This window comes from Schistocerca nitens, chromosome 10, assembly GCF_023898315.1.
Source record: "Schistocerca nitens isolate TAMUIC-IGC-003100 chromosome 10, iqSchNite1.1, whole genome shotgun sequence".
Taxonomy (NCBI): Eukaryota; Metazoa; Arthropoda; class Insecta; order Orthoptera; family Acrididae; genus Schistocerca; species Schistocerca nitens.
In genome coordinates, this window is record NC_064623.1 from 74,724,145 (window position 1) to 74,746,494 (window position 22,350).

Sequence of the window (22,350 nt, forward strand, 5' to 3'; positions counted from 1 at the left end):
AGTATATGTTCCGTCGAGCACATCGCCATAAAGAAATAATTACATCAGCTTTTTGCTGAAGCAGGCAAACTTTACCCGTCCTGCTAAATTATAATACTTTCGAAAAATGTTGCAAAAATGACTAGCTACTTCTGTTCCGTGCCTTTTGTCGGAAACTGGCGCCTGCAATTACCTCAAAATTACTGGTGTGTTACAACATCGGTTTGCTTGGTACTGTAACTTATGTACATCACAGTGGAATATCTACTTTATTCGTGTTTCATTCGTAAAATTTTTCCGTCGTTTGTATGTTCGCGCAAAACGTGTAATGGCCTCTCATTCTGTGTTCTGATTGGCTGAAGAGATCGCTTGTGTTGTGCACAAGTTGTGTGACAAAAGCACATCGTACAGCGCAATCTCGATTTCAGTTTGCTACGCTATTGTGCCGCATTTGGTGGGTTGTGTATTTCTACTTGCTTGTTCTGCAAATATGTAGTTTGAGCGATACAGAGCATGAAAGATCTATCCAAGAGACGCCCTTCTTTTTCTCTGTTTGTTGTGCTACAGTGCCTGAAAGTGCGATACTATATATTGTCCCGTTTTATTTATTTATTTATTGTATTTTGCATGCGAGTCACCAGTTGAAGATTTTTGCAAATGTTGTAACATTTTTTTACAAATTTCATACAAACAGTAAATGCATTTTATATATGCCTAAGTGACTACGTATAAGCGTAAATGGTACGTATATCTTACTTAGATGTATGTGTCTTATTTCTTAGCAAGACAACAGAATTTACAGTTTTTGTTTGAACAGAGAGCAGATACATTTTATATATGCACAATTGCTAACATGTACATGATACCAATGTCAGTGTACTTAGAAAAGACTATAAAATAAGATATTACATCATAATTATTACAAATGTCCAGACTTTACATAACAAAATCTGCAGAGATTTCAGTTCAGTTTAACATGAGTACTCATTCAAAGAATATAAGCACTTAAGCACTTACCAATCAAGAATGAATTCAGCTTCACTTTGAATAAGTTCCCTTTGTGGCACATTATAAAGCTCGGCTGTTTATTATATCACATCAGGACATTAATGCATGCACTATGGTCTATTGTGTTTAGCTTAGTTCTTTGTCTGTAATAGCACCTTTCTTTCTTGTTTTACATACCAGCATATCAGAGCACCCGGTTTATTTGTTTTTAGCAGTCATAAAAAAAGTAATTAATTTGCAAAGACACAGTGAGATATTTATGATGTACAAAGATGATCGTCTAGGAGCCTGTGTACCCTCTTCTATGGATAATTCTGACTGCTCTCCCCCCCCCCCCCCCTCTCTCTCTCTCTCTCTCTCTCTCTCTCTCTCTCTCTCTCTCTCTATTTTTTTATTTTTTTTCCCCAAGGTTAATATTCTGTTCATTGGATGTAGCATCAGACCCTCACATCTCTAGTCCATGTTTAACTTGTGAAAATGGCCCCATAATAATTTGTTTTTAATGTCTGTTCAGAAACTGCTTTTGATAGCTGTCTATATAGTGAACTACTGGTATTGTTACATGTAAAACTGATTTGGTTAACCCATTGTAGATTTTCATCTAGGTAAATACCTTGAATTTTACAGTATTTTGTATATACCTTGCAAGTTTGAATGACAGTGACCGTGATTTGTTGTTGACATTAACCTTCAGACCTTGGTCCTGGAAATAACTTGTTACTCGATGTAGTCCCTCAGCTGCAACCAATGTTTACTCACCATTTTGTTTTCTAACGAGTAACAGTGAGGCATCATCTGCACAGGTTACCAACTGGGAATTGAGAGGTAGCTCTCTATCATTTATGTACACAAGGAAGGGGTAAGGCACCCAAACTGAGCCTTGCTGTTTCATATGTGGACTGGGAACTTAAGACTTGAGAATTGATATTGTAAGTCAGCTTTGTACACTGCTTACATTCAACTAGATGTGTAGTTAGTATTTGCATGGATGCGGCATTGCTATCACTATAAGGGGTGAGCATAAAATGATAATTGGATCCTTCTATTGCCCACGAGACTCATCTCCTGATGTAACTGAAAACTTTAGAGAAAACCTCATTTGACTTGTACGTCCATTTTCCAATTATACTGTAATCATCAGTGGACTTTAATCATTCAATGATGGGAATACATTGGATCTAATGGCAACAAATAGATCTCACCTCTTTGAAGATGCCCACATCTAAACTGCTATCAGTGACCATGACATGGTTGTGGCAGCAATGATTACGGAAGTACAAAGGCCAACTAAAACATCCAGAAACATATATATGTTCAGTAAACTAGATAAAAAGTCAGCAATGTCATATCTCAGTGAAGCACTTGAAACTTTCAGCACAGGTCAGCATGTAGAGTTACTCTGGCACAAGTTTAAAAGAATAGTCGATCAACCACTGGATAGACACATACCCAGTAGAACAGTTCATAATGGGAGGGAAACCCATGGTATACAGTCACAGTAAATAAACTTCTAAAAAAACAGAGATTACTGCATAATAGGTGTAAAATAAATCATAGGGCTATAAATAGAGATAGCAATGCATGATGCCTGCAATGACTTTGTTAGCAAAATATTGTCAACTGACATTTCAAGAAATCCATAGAAATTCTGGTCATATGGAAAGGCTGTTTGTGGCATCAAAGTTAGTGTCCAGTCCCTAGTGAATGAGACAGGAGCTCAAACTGAACATGACAAAGCAAAAGCTGAAATGCTTAACTCCATTTTCAAATTCGGCTTTTTAAAGGAAAACCCAGGAGAATTGCCCCAATTTATTTGTTGTACCACTGAAAAGATGAATGAAATAAGTATTAGCGCCAGTGGTGTTGAGAAACAGCTGAAATAGTTAAAATTGAACAAAGCTCCAAGCGTCGATGATATGTCAGATTCTATACTGAATTTGCAGTTGAGTTAGCCCTTCTTCTCACTATAATCTATCATAGATCCCTCAAACAAAAAACTGTGCCCAGTTCTCGGAAAATGGCACAGGTCACACTTGTCTACAAGATGCGTAGTAGAAGTGACCCACAAAAGTACCATCCAATATCGTTGACATTGATTTGTTGTATAAACTTAGAACATATTCTGAACACAAACATAATGAGGTATCTTGAACAGAATGACCTCCTCAATGCCAACCAGCATGGTTTTCGAAAATATCATTCGTGAAATGCACTTTCCTCACATGACATACTGAAAGCTTTGGATCAAAGCAACCAGGTAGATATAATGTTTCTTTATCTAAAAAGCATTTGACTCAGTATCGTACCTACACTTATTGTCAGAAGTGCGATCATATAAGGTATCGAGTGAAATTTGTGACTGGATTGAGGACTTTGTGGAAGGTGGCGACACAGCTTGTTATCTTGGATGGAGAGTCATTGTTTGATGTAGAAGTAACTACAGGTGTGTCCCCAGGAAAGTGTGTTGGAACCCTTGCTGTTCATGTTGTATATTAATGGCCTTGCAGGCAATATTAATAGTAAAATGAGGGTTTTTGCAGATGATCCAGTTATCTGAAGTAAAGTACCATCTGTGAGAAGCTGCATAAATATTCAGTCTGATCTTGAAAATATTTCAACATGGTGTGGAGATTGTCAACTTGCTCGAAATGTTCAGAAATGTAAGATTGTGCACTTCATGGAAAAAAAAGAGATAGAGAGAGAAGAAGAAAGTATCCTGTGCCTATAATATCAATGAATCACTATAGGAATCAGCCAACTCATACCAGAACCAAGGTGTAACACTTTTTAGGGATAAGCAGGTGGTATATTGGTATAATACTGGAAAAGTGCAATCAGTCTACAGAAGAGATTGCTTACAAATCACTTGTGTGACCCATCCTAGAATATTGCTCAAGTGTGTAGGATCCGTACAAAAAAAGGTGGTTGTTGTTGTTGTGGTGATCTTCAGTCCAGAGACTGGTTTGATGCAGCTCTCCGTGTTACTCTATCCCGTGCAAGCTTCATCATCTCCAAGTAACTACTGCAACCCACATCCTTTTGAATCTGCATACTGTATTCATCTCTTGGTCTCCCTCTATGGTTTTTACCCTCCACACTTCCCTCCAATACTACATTGGTTATCCCTTGATGCTCCTGGACATGTTCTACCAACCGATCCCTTCTTTAAGTCAGGTTGTGCCACAAATTCCTCTTCTCCCCAATTCTATTCAGTACCTACCCATTAGGTATGTTATCTACCCGTTTAATCTTCAGCATTTTTCTGTAGCACCACATTTCGAAAGCTTCTTTTTCTCTTCTTGCCTAAACCATTCATCATCCATGTTTCACTTCTGTTCATGGCCGCACTCCATACAAATGCTTTCAGGAAAGATTTCCTGACACTTAAATTTATATTTGATGTTAACAAATTTCTCTTCTTCAGAAACGCTTTCCTTGGCATAGCCAGTCTACATTTTATGTCCTCTCTACTTCTACGATCATCAGTTATTTTGCTGCCCAAATAGCAAAACTCATCTACTACTTTAAGTGTCTCATTTCCTAATCTAATTCCCTCAGCATCACCTGAATTAATTCGACTACATTCCATTGTCCTCATTTTGCTTTTGTTGATGTTCATCTGACATCCTCCTTTCAGGACACTGTCCATTCCGTAAGAAAGAACTAACGGGGGATATTGAACAGATACAGAAAAGGGCAGCATGAAATGTCAAAGGTTTGTTTAACCCATGGGAGAGTATCAGAGGGATACTGAAGGAACTGAAATGGCGGACTCTTCAAGACAGACATAAATTAGCCCAAGAAAGTCTTTTAACAAAGTTTCAAGAACTGGCTTTAAATGATTACTCTAGGGATATACTACAACCCCCTAAGTATGACTCACATAGGGATTGTTAGGATAAGATTAGAATAATTACTACACACACAGAGGCATTCAAATAATCATTCTACCCACACTCCATACATGAACGGAAAAGGAAGAAACCCTAATAACTTGTAAAATAGGATTTACCCCGTGTCATGCATCTCACGATTGGTTCAAATTGCCCTAAGCACTATGGGACTTAACACCTGAGGTCATCAGTCCCCTAGACTTAGAACTACTTAAACCTAACTAACCTAAGAACATCACACACATCCATGCCAGAGGCAGGATTCAAACCTGCGACCATAGAAGCAGCGCGGTCCCGAACTGAAGCGCCTAGAACCGCTAAGTCACAGCGGCTGGCCCACATGATTGGGCGTCAAGTTTACTAAAGAGTAACTCATAGTTCACTGAGTCACACTTTACTGGGGTCCAGAAATATGCATGTTTTTTGTATACTTTGATCAAGGAAACTCTAGTTGCTGTGATCCTTTCAGAAGCCATGCTGCACCTCTGTTAGCAAGTTATTTTTGGAGAAATAATGACTGAGCTGTTCCAGCAATACAGTTTCAGGTACTTTACTGAATATGGGTGTCGCTGATGAATCTGAAATTTTAAACCTCCTCCTTGGATCCTTTTCTGTGTGTTGGTTTAAGTGTGCTCCATTTCAATACATTTTGTGTGTTCTCTGATACTGCAGTTAATCAGACGCATAAGTATTTTAACTTATTCTTTATTACATTTTTTAAATAACAACACAATGCAAACCTTCGCAGCCTGATGAGTACTTATTCTTTAGGTTATTTGTTATCCTGCCTTGTTCAACCACTCCTTTGAATTCAAAAGGTGGCTCTTATGAGCTTTACCTTATCACTTAAGTTTTGGGATTAAATGGATTGACATCTGCAGATACAAAATATATATTTAAAATGTTTTATACTTCATTGGGATTTTTAGTTATGTGTCCTTCATATCTGATATTTACAATTTCAGTTTCTGGCTTTGGAATGACTGCTAAGTTTATTCACTATTATCCTTGAAGTGTTGGCTGTAGTGGCTGATTGAGCTATTTCGCTGCTGTACATCTGTTTTCTTAGACTTGAAAGCTGTTTCTGAAAGATTTTTTTGATTCATTATACTTATCCCTGAAAATCTGATGACTTGTGTAGCACATCCAGGTCCTGGATATTTTACCTGAGTTTGACCATATTTGTTGGAAGTCTCAGTCTGCTGTTTTTTGCACTGTGGTTATGGGTTAGTATACTCTTGTCTTTCCTTAACAGGACAGCAAAAGATAAAATATCTTAGCATAATAACATAGAATCTGGCACATTTGTTTTCTGACCTCTTAGGATGGTAAAGCAGATCCCATTCCTATGTACCTAATTTAATATTGCAAAATATTGCCTCAATAATCAGATTGCCATGCATCCCAGTATCCTACTAAATGTATCTCCTTATCTTAACCTTTCTTTCTTCTTCTGTAGTGGTCAATCCAAGGATTGGTTTGCAACAGCTACAATGGCAGCTTGTCTCCATTCTGTGTGTCTTTCAGCTTTTCTCTTCATTTCTTTATAGGTGTTACATCCCACATCTTTCATGATTTGATCCATGTACCTCAGCCGTGGCCTTCCTCATGGTCTTTTTCCCTCGACATATCCCTCTATGATTGTGTTCAGGAGTCCTTTATGTCTTAATAGATGGTCTGTAAATTACACTCTTCTTTTAACAATGAAACTCCAGAAGCTTCTCTTCTCACCTGCTCTTTCCAGAACCACTTCGTTTGTGACCTTGTCGATACATTTTATTTTGAGCATGCGTCTATAGCACCACATTTCAAAAGAATTTAGCTTCTGGTCTTCCTCTGTCCCGAGAGTCCATGTTTCACACCCATAGCATAACACACTCCACACATATGATTTCAAAAATCTTTTCCTGATTTCAAGGCTGATGCTCTTAGATTTTAAGATGTTTTTCTTCGTGTTAAAAGCAGCCTTTGTTTGAGCAATTCTACTTCTCACTTCTGCCTTGCTCCTTCCACCCCTGGTAATATTACTTCTTCTTCCATGATGTTTTCAGACAGTTCTGATTCGCTGTACACTTTTCCTATATATTGTTTCCATCTTCTGCAACTTCATCATCGTCATCCAACATATTGCCATTTTCATCCATCACAGCCTTACACTTGTTTCTTCTGTCTCCAAAGAAATGTCTCACACATTTATAGATCTTGTCAATATTTCCCTTTCTCATGTTGTCCTCAACTGAAATACGGAGATCATCAAGGTATTTTTCTCTTGCTTGTTTTGCCTCTCTGTTGATTCTGTTTTTCAGACTCTTGTATTTCTCTTGATCTTCCCTCTTCACAGAATTTTTTAATTTCCTTCCTTCTTCCATCATATTTAGTTGGTCATTAGTGATCCATTCCTTCCTTTTCTCTGTCCTTTCTTTTCCTACTATTACTTCTTCTGCTGCTTCTAAAATACCAATTTTTATTTTTTCCCAGCTGCTTTGGATGTCATTGCAGTCCTCTGCATTTGTTTTCTTGTCTGTTTCTAGTTGATAGTGCTTCAGTGTATTTTCATTTTTCAAGTTTTGTCAAATCCCATTTGCATGTACTTCTTTTTTTTAATGTTCTTATGTGGATGATAAATCCCTATAACTGTGTCTTCTCATAATCTTTCTGCATCCTTTGATGTGGAGTTCAATGCTTGTCACTTTGATCAGTTCTTCTGTGATGTACTTATCTAAATAGTTTATTTTCTTAGGCTCAAGATTCTCTCTAACATAAACTGTGACACCACCAACCTTTTGTTGCTGTCTACACTTTATTTTTCCTAAGAAGTATCCCTCTAGTTCACAGTAAATAATTTCATCACATTCTAATCCTTGCTCAGTTAACACTAATCCACTTTTGGCACAGATAACAGTGGCTACGCATTGTGCATGGAAGCAGTGAGCCCTTGGTAGGTTGCTGGATGGAGTTAGTGCCACACACACACACACACACACGTAATTCCCACGAATTCCGGGGAGGGGCACAATGAGCTCTGACGCCATATTCAATCACATCCCAGATGTGTTTGATCAGGTTCAGATCTGATGAGTTGGGGAGCTACCATAGCAACTGGAACTCACAAATGTGTTCCTCAAACCACACCATCACATTCCTGGCCTTGTGACATGATGCATTATCTTCTCAAAAAATGCCACTGCTGTCGGGGAACATGATCATCGTGAAGGGGTGTACATGATCAGCAACCAGTGTACAATACTCCTTGTCCATGATGCTGCCTTGCACGAGCTGCACTGGACCCGTGGATGCCCCAGAGCATAATTGAGCCACTGCCAGCTCGTCTCTGTCCTTCAGTGCAGGTGTAAAGGAGCTATTCCCTGGAAGGCAATGGATTCGCACCCTCCTGTCGGTGTTAAGAAGGTATCGGGATTCGTCAGACCCTCAGCATTCCGCCACTGCACCAGCATCCAATGCCATGGTCACATGTCCATTTCAATCATAGTTGCCAGTGTTGTGGTGTTGACATTGGCACATGCATGGGAAGTCAGCTGTGGCTGCCCATCATTAGGAGTGTCTGGTGCACTGTGCGTTCGGACACACTTGTACTATGCCCAGCATTAAAGTCTGATGATAGTTCTACCACAGTTCGATGCCTGTTCTGTTTTACCAGTCTGCTCAACCTACTATGTCTGACATCTGTAATGAGGGATGGCCATCCAACCCGATGACATCTGGATGGAGTTTCACTTTGGTTTTGCTATGTGTTGAAGACACTCTCCACAGAATTCCTTGAACACCAAACAAGTCACCCAGTTTCCTTAATGCTTGTGCTGACTCTCTGGACCATCACAATCTGCCCTCTGTCAAACTCAGATAGATTGTGCACCTTCCCCATTCTACACATGGACAGCACTCTCACTGATACTACACATGCCGCGCGCGCGCGCTCGCGCGCGTGTGTGTGTGTGTGTGTGTGTGTGTGTGTGTGTGTGTGTGTGTGTGTGTGTGTGTGTGTCTCCAGCTGGCTGTCATTCCTCAACAGGTGATGCCGCTACTGCCCAGATGGGTTTATATCGATAGTAGAGTGGTGGTCCTAATATTGTGGCTGATCAGTGTAGAAGTATGAGCCTTATTGGTATTTTTAACTGATCACACTGATTATCTTCATTTATAAAGTACTGAGTTGGTTCACTTAATTAAGTGCTGAGTCCAGGCATTTGTTTCTGTTGCAGTTCTGAAGCTACTACCCAACTTGGCATCTGTCCATTTAGTTGTCATAGAAGGTGCTGAGGTGCCTCTCTTCTCCATAACAGTCCAATGAGCTGCAGAAGTGCTTGTTGTTGCAGCCACTGAAGCTGTGTGTTCTAAAACATTTGACTGGATAATTGATGCTGAAAAGTTTGAACTTGTTGATATCACAACTTCTGTTGTTCCCACTCACTGACTTGGCTGTTCCCACCCATTGACTTGGCAGGCTGTACACTGACTTTGCCACAAAAATTTGTTGTCTTGAGCTCTGGGTTTTATTGGTCTTGCTTATCTTCTTGGGACACTGCTTGTGTCCGGCCTTCTGAGTACATAGACCTACTGTTGGCGCAAACTGATTTTCCTACTCATTAATGCTCTCTTGACATCACTGTAGTTAATAACAGGTACTGTTTTGGTTGTAGCTGTGGTGCCATTTGGCCAGTTTCATCTGGATCCTACAGTTTGAGTGATATTGAAAGCTTTAGTTGATTGTTTACAAGTAGAGTTCTTTCCATTTCTTCTTTTCCTGTAGCATTTAGGTTCAGTACAAAAGAAGTATACCAGTCTCTGTTCTCAGGAACTCTTGCAAACTGATTATTTGGAAAGCTTTCACTATCTGGCTATTTTCTTATTTGTTCGTATTGTTTCACCATTCGTATAAGACCTGTTCTGAGGATTGTTTCTGTGTGATATTCCAACTATTATTATTATTATTATTATTATTATTATTACATCTTTGTGTTGAAGGCTCACTAGTGTTGATATCATAGCTTTTAATGCCTTATCAGCCTTTTTTTTAGGCTATGTTAATTGTGCCACCCTAGGTGACAGTAGTATTGTTCATTGAGAGGTTCTGTAAGTTGTTGCAGCTTTCTATTATAGTACTGTAGTTAATGGTGCACCTTTTATAACATTTCCTTCAACTATGTAATTACTATGACTTTGATTTATTAAGCTGACTGCAGTTGACTGTCCACGGCTGTCTGCAAACACTGTTATTCTTGCCCCATGTTAGGATGAGCTGCTTGTGGCATTGCTGTATCCATTGTGCGAATATTTTTTTGTTTGCTTCTGCACAACACCACCTTCCGTTTCGAATTCACATTTGCACAAGAGAAATGAAACACTGTTTTACATCTGATGCACATAATTCCTTTGAAGACGCAATTTCCACATTAGCAAAGGCTTGAAAATTTTTGGAAGATAACACAAAAAGTGATGAAATGTACCTGGATGAAAACTTATCCGAAAAGGTGTCTTGCATAAGGTGGAATTGCTCTCCAATGCTACACGATACTATATTGTACTGTTAGTGTTTAGTGCATTACTGTATCTTTAGAACAAAACATTCTCAAAATTAACTTTTAAGGCTGTCTTATTAGTAACCTATGGGCATTATATACCATTTTTTGTCTAGATTTCTCATTAAAGAATTAATGTGATATTTGGCTTTACTTTCAGTATGCAAAATTACACCTATACCTCGTTACACTTTTTCAAACAGACTATCTATGTCATTGGGATGATGGTTCCTTGTCTCCATCTGGCTATCCTGATTCAGGTTCTCCTTGCTTTTTCTAAATTACTTGAGGTAACTGCTGGAGTGGTTCATTCTATAAGGCCATGGCCGATTACCTGCTCTATGGTTTTCAAACTATGCGTATTAACTATGTTAATGTCTGTGTGTACAAATTATGTTTTTAGCTCTTACACTGCAATATCACGACAGGTACAATGTCCTTATAAACATGATCCATGTATAAATAAGCCTGCTGTCGCTGCTGCTACTACTACCACCACCACCACCACCACCACCACCACCACCACCACCACCACCTTCTGAAGAGTACCTTAAATGCAGCTTGCAGTTGGGCTGCCATTTAATGTGCTCCTGTTAAGAATCTTTGTCCCTTAATGTTCAAAACTATGTTGTGGCCTGTGCTGCCCTCATCTAAAGCCACATGGAAAACGCAAGGAGAGTTGGAATATGATTGTTTACAGTGGACTCTTGACCACAAGTAAATTAAATAGTCTCAAAGCCGAATATCAAATATTCAACAAGTACATTTTTGGCTTGTCAGGTCACCCCAAGAATCATGGAAGAGCAAGAAAAATTATGCATAAGAAAGATCCATATCATAACATTTGAATTCAAAGTACAAACTATGCATAGTACAAAATCAGATGTTGCCCAAAGCTCAGCTTGAAAACCTGGGATCAAGACCACTTGCCCTATTTATCTGAAATAAAAAGAATCTACATGCAAAAATACAGTGACTGAGCTATCTAGGTACTACTCAGGAATTGACATCACAGCCCTACAGACACCTGTACCTCGTCTCCTAGGCTCCATACTAAGATGAAGTTCTCGTGCATACCTTGTGGGAAAAGCAGCCTTCCTTACAGGAGTGCTGGTCTCGCAAGGTACGCAGAAAAACTTCTGTGAACTTTTTTTTGGAACATGCCCATGCAGCCATCTCAACACACGAAATGTTATAATGCAGTTTGGTTTTGAAAATTCATGGTGTACATTAGTTTAATTCTGTGAAGATATATTCGCGTAAGATCTGTGAAGGCAGTTCGATAAGTGGTCAGATAGATCGGTCGATAGAGTACTTGGCCACCAAAGGCAAAGATGCCAGGTTTGAGTCCCGCCCAGCAAACATTTTTAATCTGCCAGGAAGTTTCAGATCAGCACTATCTGGTGTGGTGCTAGTATATTCAACAATGAAGCATCATTTTACTGTAAGGATCTATCTGCATCTGAGTGACATGTACAGACATGTGAATACCGTATTTACTCGAATATAAGCCGCACTCGAATCTAAGCCGCACCTGAAAAATGAGACTCGAAATCAAGGAAAAAAAATTTCCCGAATCTAAGCCGCACCTGAAATTTGAGACTCGAAATTCAAGGGGAGAGAAGAGGTTTAGGGCGCACCTCCAAATCGAAACAAAGTTGGTCCATTGTAATATGAGACACAATTTAGGTCGAATGAATGACGATACAGCTACAGTAGTTTGGTTCGAGTCGTAAGCTTAGCAGTAAGCTTTACCAAGTAGCCATTGCTATGCGTCAGGCGCTCCGTCCGTATTTATACGGGTACTCTTCCTTTTTCACGTGCTTCGTCTGGTTTGAATCTATTGCTTATTTTGCTTCGATCTGATAAATGCCGTTTTCTTTGTTATAGGTGTTTATGTCTCTCTAAGCTGAAAATACATTACTGTACTGTGTCATGCATTGTTTGTCGCATTCTGATAGTGCGTGTTTACGGACTGTCGCCGCTCGCGGCATGGCTTGCTTTTGTACGCGCTGCTGCCGCTAACAATAAAAAAGAGAGAGAGAGAGAGAGAGAGAGAGAGAGAGAGAGAGAGAGGAATCGTCTCATTAGCGAAACAATGCCAAGAGACTGCTATTTGTTGTTACTTACACCGCTGTTTCTTTGATAATGATTAACAAGAACCAAATAATAGACTCTGAACGAGAGTTTAGCGAAAATTTTTCTCCGTTTGAAAATTTTTGCGGCCGCTTCTTTAGTACATCAAATTCTGCACAGAAATTAGAGTCATCTTAGATTTGAAAATCTAGTCAGTTGCCGTGCTTCATTTCTGACTATCACTTAATACGAATATAAACATGACACGATACATACATTCTTCCGCGTTTGCTGTTGTCTCACTCTAGTTTCGTAGTTTATTAGGCAGGCAAGATTTAAATGAGATAGCAGCAAACACAAAAGAAAACATGGCAAAATGTTTATATTCGTATTATTCTTATGGTGAAGAGAATACTGCATGTGATTCACAATTCATAAAAGTTCCTATTAGCAGCCATCTCTTGTCACAGATAGGAAAAATTTCAGAACGTAGAGTTGGCCATATTGACAAACATCCCAAACAGTCTTGCCAGTCGGATTTTCGTAGTACATTGAAATTCTGCCGAAGATGAACAATACGGAGTTTGTATTTACTTCGTTGGATAATGTATGAAAATGCAGCGGTCAAAACTCGGGGCGGAGAAAAAAAGCTCGTCTTCCACTTTTTTTTTTTAAAAAAAAAATTATTTACTGACGCAGAGGTTTTGGCGCCAGTATTTATCTTTGTGCCTACAAACCATGCCTGTGTAGCGCTACATATATTCGACAGCAGAAGTTCGTTGTGGCGGCACCTACCAACATTTTTCAGAACTCCCGCTTGCTTTGCACTCGATTTTAAGCCGCAGGCGGTTTTTTGGATTACAAAAACCGGAAAAAAAGTGCGGCTTATATTCGAGTAAATACGGTATATGCACATGTATAATGAAGAAAGTCTAGGTAGTCAGTTGTTACCTTGTTGAAGAAAACATTGTGACATTTGCCTGCAGTCATTTAAGAAAACTTTAATCATCATGGATGGACAGTGAATGAGCCTCCATCCTCCTGAATCTGAGGCAAACACAATAAATGCTCCACCTCCGTCGGATATACCTAGTGTACTGTTCTCTTATATTTGTATATACTCAGAACAGTTTATCTAAATAACACTAAAACTAATTATTCACCTGTTCATTTATACTCTCAACACGACCCACATGACTTTAGACTAACGATAGTACTGGCACTTCTGTTACAACCTGCCTTCTGCCCCTCAGCGAATGCTGTGAAGTGTTTCCTTCAGTTAAGAAATCGAGTTGAACTCACGAGGGCTTAAATCATGGATTTGTTTGATTGATGGGGCTGCTAAGTGCTATACCATCTACTGCACTTCCCTGATTTAAGCCCTCATGAGTTCAACTTGATTTCTAAACTGAAGGAAACAGTTCGTGGCATTCACTTCAGAACTGCTACAAATTCGTCGGGCAATAGACCATGCCGCTCGAACTGTCAACACAACTGGCACTGCTAAGAGTATCCTACGACTTCCACATCACTGGCAATGGGTTATACACAATGCTGGTGACTACTTTGAAGGTCAGTAAAACTTTGAAACACACATCTATTTTCTACGAGCTGTAAATAAATAATTGCCATTATTAAAGTTCCAACCCTCGTATATTACCATCTCCTCTTGGAGCACAGGAAGGGGAATATGTTCCTATTGAAAAGACTGTGACAGGATAGTGAATAACCAGCTGCCTTAATCCTCATTCCGCCTTCCTCACCAAAAATGCGGTCATACCAACATATTTGCACTCTTCTAACACACAGATCCTTTTATCCAGTCTCTCTTTGTTGTGAATACCCACTGTGGTGTCAGGGGCTAGAATAGACCCACACCCTTCCTTGCCTGTCGTAAGAGGTGACTAATAAGTGCCTTTTTTTATGTCGCAGTTTTATGTTGGTATTTTGACTATTCTTTGGACTTCCGAAGGTTTTCGTTCTCTCTTCGTTTTTTAACACTTTTTCCCCTCACCTTTTTGGCTTTTTAAATTCTTGTCCCCATTTTGGGTTGCTACACTATGTCTCACAGAGACCAAGTTCTAGAACATCTTTCAGAATTGGATGTCTGGCAGCTCAACATTGGAACTGCAACATATTTCAGTGCAGTCAACGGAACATACTCAGTTATTGATCTCACAGTTTGCAGCCCAAATGTCTTACCCTAAATTCAGTGATGTGTCCATGGTGATCTTTGTGACAGTGACCATTTTCCTATCATTCTCTCCCTCTCTACTCACAGACATCTGGAACATGCTCCGTGTTGGTTGCTTTGGGAAGCTGACTGGCTTTACAGCCACTTTTGCAGGCATGTGTGTGACGGATACTATTGATACTATTATTCAGGCTCCACCAGCAATGATACCCTAATACCCTACTCCTATGCTCATCCCGACAACCGCTGGTGCGATGGTGGTCTGAAACTGTAGCCACAAGTTATGAGAGAGTACTGCAGGGCAATTCAATGGCATAAGCACCATCCCTCTATGGATAATTTAATAGCATTCAAAAGACTCCAGGCTAAAGTGTGGGTTCTAATAAAGAAAAGGAAGCATGAGTGTAGGGAGTAAAGTGTGTCACCTATGCAATCCCATTTCCCAAGTGTCCCAAGTATAGACTAAACTCTGCCGCATTTGCAGCTATCTGCCACCCATGGTGATTCCGTGCATTCTTGTCATTGGTAACGTCTGCACTGATCCCGTGGTACTTGCTGAATGTTTTGCGGCACACTTCACTGAAGGGTCCACTTGCAGTAATTATCATCCTCATTTCCTGGCCTGGAAACACCTTATTGAGAGCAGCCTACTATCCTTCCATGCAAACAGTTCTCTATCATACAGTGTCCCTTTTAGTGAATGAGAGTTTCACAACACTTTGCTAGCGTATCAAGATATGGCACCTGGACCTGACAAAATCCATAGCCAAATGCTCAAACATCTTCGTGCAGACAGCATGAAACATATCTTTGGGGTTTTTAATTATATTTGGTGGGAAGGAGAATTTCCCCCTGAATGGCGGGAAGATGTAATTATTTCCATCCTGAGACGTGGAAAGGAGCCACATATTTTAACTAACTACCAGCCAATCTCTCTGATGAATGGGCTTTGTAAGCTGTTGGAATGAATGGTCAACTGCCATCTTTGTTGGTGTGTTGAAGCTGGAGGGCATATATCAAGATTCCAAGTGGCTTTTCAGGCTTTTTGGTCCACCATAGATCACCTGGTTCATTTGGAATCTGCAGTGTGCAATGCTTTTGCCCATTTCCAACATCTGGCTTCCGTGTTCTTTTACCTACAGAAGGCCATACAATACCACCCGGTGACATCATGTCCTGTCTACATTGCATTAGTGGGATTTCCGAGGCAATTTACCCTATTTTATCCAGAATTTCCTACCTCTCTGACTTTTTTGGGTCCAGGTAGGTTTGACTCTCAGCAACCGATATGTAGAGGAGACTGGAGTCTCTCAGGGATCGGTTCTGAGCGTAATGCTGTTTGCTGTTGCCATCAGTGGCATCGTAAATGCAGTGGTCTCACAGTCTGTCCATCACTGTATGTGGATGATCTTTGGCTTTACTATGCCTCTGCACTACTGCGCACCACTGAGGACCAACTTCTGGGGGCTGATTGTAAAATACATGACTGGCCTGTGAATGATGGCTATCAGTCTTCTCCTGCAAAATCATGAGTTGTGCATTTTTTCCAACTCCAGACTGTGCACCTGCACCCATAAATTTATCTTGGTGAGCAGTTACTTGACATCGTTTAAACTTTTCAATTCTTAGGCATTTTATTTGACAAGTTAACTTGGCTGCCACATGTCTGCCATCTCAAGGCAGATTGCATGAAGAAGTTAAATGCTGTATATTTTCTTAGTAACTACTCACGAAGTCTGGACTGCATAGTTCTTCTGAGATTTTACAAAGCACTGGTTTTTATCCCACTGGGGCTATGGATATGTTGCCTACAGGTTGGCATCACCATCTGTACTGACTTGCTGGACCCTGTTCACCACACTGGAGTATGACTGGCAACAGGGGATTTCCGTAAGAGTCCTGTTGACAGCCTCCTGGCTGAAGCCAGTGTCCCACCACTGCAGATTAAATGACAGCAGCATCTGGTAAAATACACAGTCACAATCTGTCAGATGCCTACTCAGCTGTGTCACTTAACTGTCTTCCACAACCAACAATTCAGACTGTTTGCGCATTTCCTAAAACTGAATAGACCAGCTGGGATCTGACTTGATAATCTACTGAAGGACCTCCGACAGCCTCCTTTAGCCTGTGCTCCCAGAGATCCCTCTCAACACCCCTAGTGGTCTGTACCCTGAACTATGATACAGATGGACCTCTTAGGTGGTACCAAGAAGGTTGCCGATCCTGTCCTCCGACACCTGTTTTGTTCGATCTTCCACGATTATTCTAATTCAGTATGCATCTACACGGGTGGATCAAAAGTCAACAACAGGGTCGGTTATGCATTTGCACAAAGGGGACAACGAGAAGCTCTATGCTGAGTGCCTGCAGTGTATACACTGCAGAGTTGGTTGCCATATCTCAGGCTTTGCAGTACATCAAATCCATGGTCACAACAAGTTTTTGGACCTCTAGTGATTCCATGAGTTGCTTAAAAGGCAAATCTATGTGCTATCCCAAAAAATTTTTGGTCACCAACAATCCAGGGCCTATTGGTAGATCTCTACAGCTCTTGAAAGACAGTGATCTTCATTTTGACACCGAGCTACATAAGCATTCCAGGAAATAAGCTTACAGACTGTGCTTGCTAAAGACACAACTACAGGAGACATTGGAGTACCAGGCTCCAACTTAAGATTGCAACTTCGACACAATATTTTGAGTCTCTGGGAATTAGAATTGCAGGCTACTGTGACCCAAAACAAGTTGAGAGTCATTAAAGAGTCCGCTAAGGTGTGGCATACGTCTTTGCAGGCCTCTCAGAAAGGTGGCATTGTGTTCTGCTGACTACACATCGGCCACACGAGACTCACCTACGAGTTCCTTCTGTCTCAGGAGGATCCTCCTCACTGCAGCTGTGGTAGTTTACTGATGATAGCGCACGTTCTTGTTGAGTGTGCCCTGTTTGATGTGCAGCACACTCTCAGCATGCCTACCTCACCACCGCAGATGCTTGTGGATGATGAGACAGCCCTTATAAAAGTATTGCATTTCCTGAGAGAGAGAGAGAGAGAGAGAGAGTGGATTTTACACTAAACTCTGCTCTCTGTGTTGGGATGGTTATAGGAGAGAGAGCCTTTTCTTGTGGTAGATACCCACCATGTGACCATGAGTTACTTTCTTCCCCTCTCACTTAGTTGTGCCTTTACACCCCCTTGTGCAAAATGCTGCCTGGGTTATCTCTATTTTCTTTTACCTATCATGTTACAACTAGTGTCATACCATTTTCAAACTCTGTGACTTGCTTATATAGTTGGAGTAGCCAAGTCCCAACTTTTTTGCTTTTTAATATTTCAAGCATTTCTATCATTCTCTGATGAAATGGAGGGACCCTGCTCACTTACACTGTCGTCTTTTGTGTTTCTTTGCCACTGCCGCTGTCTCCACTATTTCTCAGAATTTTGGAAATTTGGGGGGGGGGGGGGGGGGGGAGGTGGGTTCCAACTTAATTTTTCCCCTGTACTCAAGTCTCAAACGTTTAAAATTTTGGTTGGAAATGCACCCTCCCCAATACTTACGTGTTAATGTTCGCTGATCTGGGAGGGTCCAGACCCAAGCCTGTGAATGCTGTCCACTCGTCTCTCTTTTTCATTTCCACTGTCTCCTGTCTCTTTTCCTCCCAATGCCCCTATCTCCATTCATCTCTCTCTCTCTCTCTCCCTCTCCCTCTCCCTCTCCCTCTCCCTCCCTCCCTCCCCCTCTCCCTCTCCCTCTCCCTCTCCCTCTCCCTCCCTCCCCCCCTCCCTTCCTTTCCCCCCCCCTCCCTCTGTTACTGCCATTGTCTCTCACTCACCATCAGTATCTCCTTTATCTGTGGCTCCCACTGCTATTGTCTTCATCCAGCTCTCTTTCTCTTTCACTGTCACTTTCTCCCACCATCAATGTCTCCTCTCTCTTCCATTGCCACTGTCTCTCTGCCACAAAAGGTGTGAATATGCTCCCATGCAAAAAAAAATTGTAAGGGGGGCAGAATGAGGATTGGGGCAACTGGTTCCCCACTTTTCTGTTCAAATCTTTTCAAGATTTACATGTTGTCGTTGTTGTTGTTGTGGTCTTCCGTCCAGAGACTGGTTTGATGCAGCTCTCCATGCTACTCTATCCTGTGCAAGCTTCTTCATCTCCCAGTACCTACTGCAGCCTACATCCTTCTGAATCTGCTTAGTGTATTCATCTCTTGGTCTCTCTCTACGATTTTTACCCTCCATGCTGCTCTCCAGTACTAAATTGGTGATCTCTTGATGCCTCACAACATGTCCTACCAACCGATCCATTCTTCTGGTCAAGTTGTGCCACAAACTGCTCTTCTCCCCAATTCTATTCAATACCTCCGCACGAGTTATGTGATCTGCCCATCTAATCTTCAGCATTCTTCTGTAGCACCACATTTTGAAAGCTTCTATTCTCTTCTTGTCTAAACTATTTATTGTCCATGTTTCACTTCCATTCATGGCTACACTCCATACAAATACTGTCAGAAACGACTTCCTGACACTTACAACAATACTCGATGTTAACAAATTTCTCTTCTTCAGAAACACTTTCCTTGTCATAGCCAGTCTACATTTTATATCCTCTCTACTTTGACCATCATCAGTTATTTTGCTCCCCAAATAGCAAAACTCCTTTTCTACTTTAAGTGTCTCATTTCCTAATCTAATTCCCCCAGCATCACCCGACTTAATTTGACTACATTCCATTATCCTCGTTTTGCATTTGTTGATGTTCCCTCCTTTCAAGACACTGTCCATTCTGTTCAACTGCTCTTCCAAGTCCTTTGCTGTCTCTGACAGAATTACAATGTCATCGGCGAACCTCAAAGTTTTTATTTCTTCTCCATGGATTTTAATACCTACTCTGAACTTTTCTTTTGTTTCCTTTACTGCTTGCTCAATATACAGATTGAATAGCATCGGGGAGAGGCTATAACCCTGTCTCACTCCCTTCCCAAACACTGCTTCCCTTTCATTTCCCTCGACTCTTATAACTGCCATCTGGCTTCTGTATAAATTATAAATAGTCTTTCGCTCCCTGTATTTTACCGCTGCCACCTTCAGAATTTGAAAGAGAGTATTCCATTCAACATTGTCAAAAGCTTTTTCTAAGTCTACCGATGCTAGAAACGTAGGTTTGCCTTTCCTTAATCTTTCTTCTAAGATAAGTCATAGGGTCAGTATCGCCTCACGTGTTCCAACATTTCTACGGAATCCGAACTGATCTTCCCCAAGGTCGGCTTCTTGCGTTTTTTCCATTTGTCTGTAAAGTATTCGCGTTAGTATTTTGCAGCTGTGACTTATTAAACTGATAGTTCGGTAATTCTCACGTCTGTCAACACCTGCTTTCTTTGGGATTGGAATTATTATATTATTCTTGAAGTCTGAGGGAATTTCGCCTGTCTCATCCATCTTGCTCACCAGATGGTAGAGTTTTGTCAGGACTGGTTCTCCCAAGGCTGCCAGTAGTTCTAATGGAATGTTGTCTACTCCCGGGGCCTTGTTTCGACTTAGGTCTTTCAGTGCTCTATCAAACTCTTCACAATGATATCTCCCATTTCATCTTCATCTACATCCTCTTCCATTTCTATAACATTGCCCTCAAGTACATCACCCTTGTATTGACCATCTATATACTCCTTCCACCTTTCTGCTTTCCCTTCTTTGCTTAGAACTAGGTTTCCATCTGAGCTCTTGATATTCATACAAGTGGTTCTCTCTTCTCCAAAGGTCTCTTTAATTTTCCTGTATGCAGTATCTATCTTACCCCTCATGAGATAAGCCTCTACATCCTTACATTTGTCCTCTAGCCATCCCAGCATAGCTATTTTGCACTTCCTGTTGAGCTCATTTTTGAGACATTTGTATTCATTTTGGCCTGCTTCACGTACTGCATTTTTGTATTTTCTCCTTTCATCAATTAAATTCAGTATCTCTTCTGTTGCCCAAGGATTTCTACTAGCCCTTGTCTTTTTACCTACTTGATCCTCTGCTGCCTTCACTATTTCACTCCTCAAAGCTACCCATGCTTCTTCTACTGTATTTCTTTCCCCCATTCCTGTCGATTGTTCCCTTATGCTCTCCCTGAAACTCTGTACAGCCTCTGGTTCTTTCAGTTTATCCAGGTCCCATATCTTTAAATTCCCACCTTTTTGCAGTTTCTTCAGATTTAATCTACAGTTCATAACCAATAGGTTGTGGTCAGAGTCCACATCTGCTCCTGGAAATGTCTTACAATTTAAAATCTGGTTCCTAAATCTCCATCTTATCATTAGGCTATATAATCTATCTGAAACCTTCTAGTATCTCCAGGGTTCTTCCATGTATACAACCTTCTTTCATGATTCTTGAACCAAGTGTTAGCTATGATTAAGTTATGCTCTGTGCAAACTTCTACCAGGTGGCTTCCTCTTTCATTTCTTAGCCCCAATCCATATTCACCTACCACGTTTCCTTCTCTTCCTTTTTGTACTGTCGAATTCCAGTCACCCATGACTATTAAATTTTCATCTCCCTTCACTACCTGAATAATTTCTTTTATCTCATCATACATTTCATCCATTTAAAGAGGTACATATTCGCTGTTTTGTTGTGCTCATACAGGAGGATTTTTCTGTTGGTTCCCTTTTCCCTGCTAGAGTAGCTTACACGAAACTAATCCCATGGGTCGGTAAAGTTTTGAAAGTTAATTTGTAAACTTTGACACATATAAACAACAAATAACTATCCATAATATAAAGTTAATACAAAATCATTTGCTTTATGCTCTTTCTCAATACATTGCTCAAAGACCTCAATTCACCGAAAACGTCCATCTTATGGTTGTATTAGTGAAACAGTAAAAATGTTGTTAGAGATGTTTTACTGAATTTCCAGTCTTTCTAGTTTTACAGTCTTTGGCAGTTAATTTAAGGTCTTTTCAGACAAGTTAAGACTGTTTTTCATTACTACAGTATCAGGTACATTATACAGAAATACTGTGTCATAAAATTTTCAGTCAAAAAAATGATGACTAAAAGCATAGTTTGGTGACGCCGATATTACATCTGTAGTTTACAGTGTCAGTACAACAACTTTGAAACTCTGGATCTTGGTTACAGATAATGATACTGAAAAATGTTTTGAAATTCCTTTGAGAATATAATCTTAAGAACATATGGTAAAATTTTTGACAATTTGCCATCAATAGAAATTACAGAAGTGACCTTCCCCACAATAGGTACCTTTGCTACCAGAAAAATCATGGTTATTCAGGTGTATCTTCATAACGGATACAGATTTTCAAAAATGAGAAAAATAGGATTTATAAATTAAGGTCTAAAGAATGAACAGTAAAAATTTGGACCTTTTGCTACGGTTAGTTACATAGTTTCTTTTGACACACAGTGCAAAAATTGTTATAAACTACTTTTTGAGATTTTCTTTGTACGTTCGGTAACTTTGAACCTCTGATTATTGGTGATGGATAATGATATTGAAAAAAGTTTCAAAGTTCCACAGGAATGTCATCTTAAGAATAAAGAGTAAAATTTTCCACCATGAATAGAAATTATGGAATTTCCATCCCCACAATTGATATTTTTCATACCCCAAGATTGCCAATGAACAAATTGTGCTTTTATAAGCCACCT

The 22,350-nt window shown here is 40.2% G+C and overlaps 1 protein-coding gene across 6 annotated transcripts in view; it reads left to right on the top strand.

The window, feature by feature from the left end:
* The first annotated feature begins 374 nt into the window (after positions 1–374).
* The window catches only part of LOC126210289 (speckle-type POZ protein-like), a 58,271-nt gene continuing 36,295 nt past the window's right edge, over positions 375–22,350 (top strand). For 5 of the 6 annotated variants that reach the window (XR_007540643.1, XR_007540642.1, XR_007540644.1 and 2 more), the window contains exon 1: positions 570–720. The gene's annotated coding sequence lies outside the window, so the exon portion shown is untranslated. Of the gene's footprint in view, positions 434–569; positions 721–22,350 lie in introns of those variants that run through there. The other variant, XM_049939484.1, reaches the window with a different exon arrangement.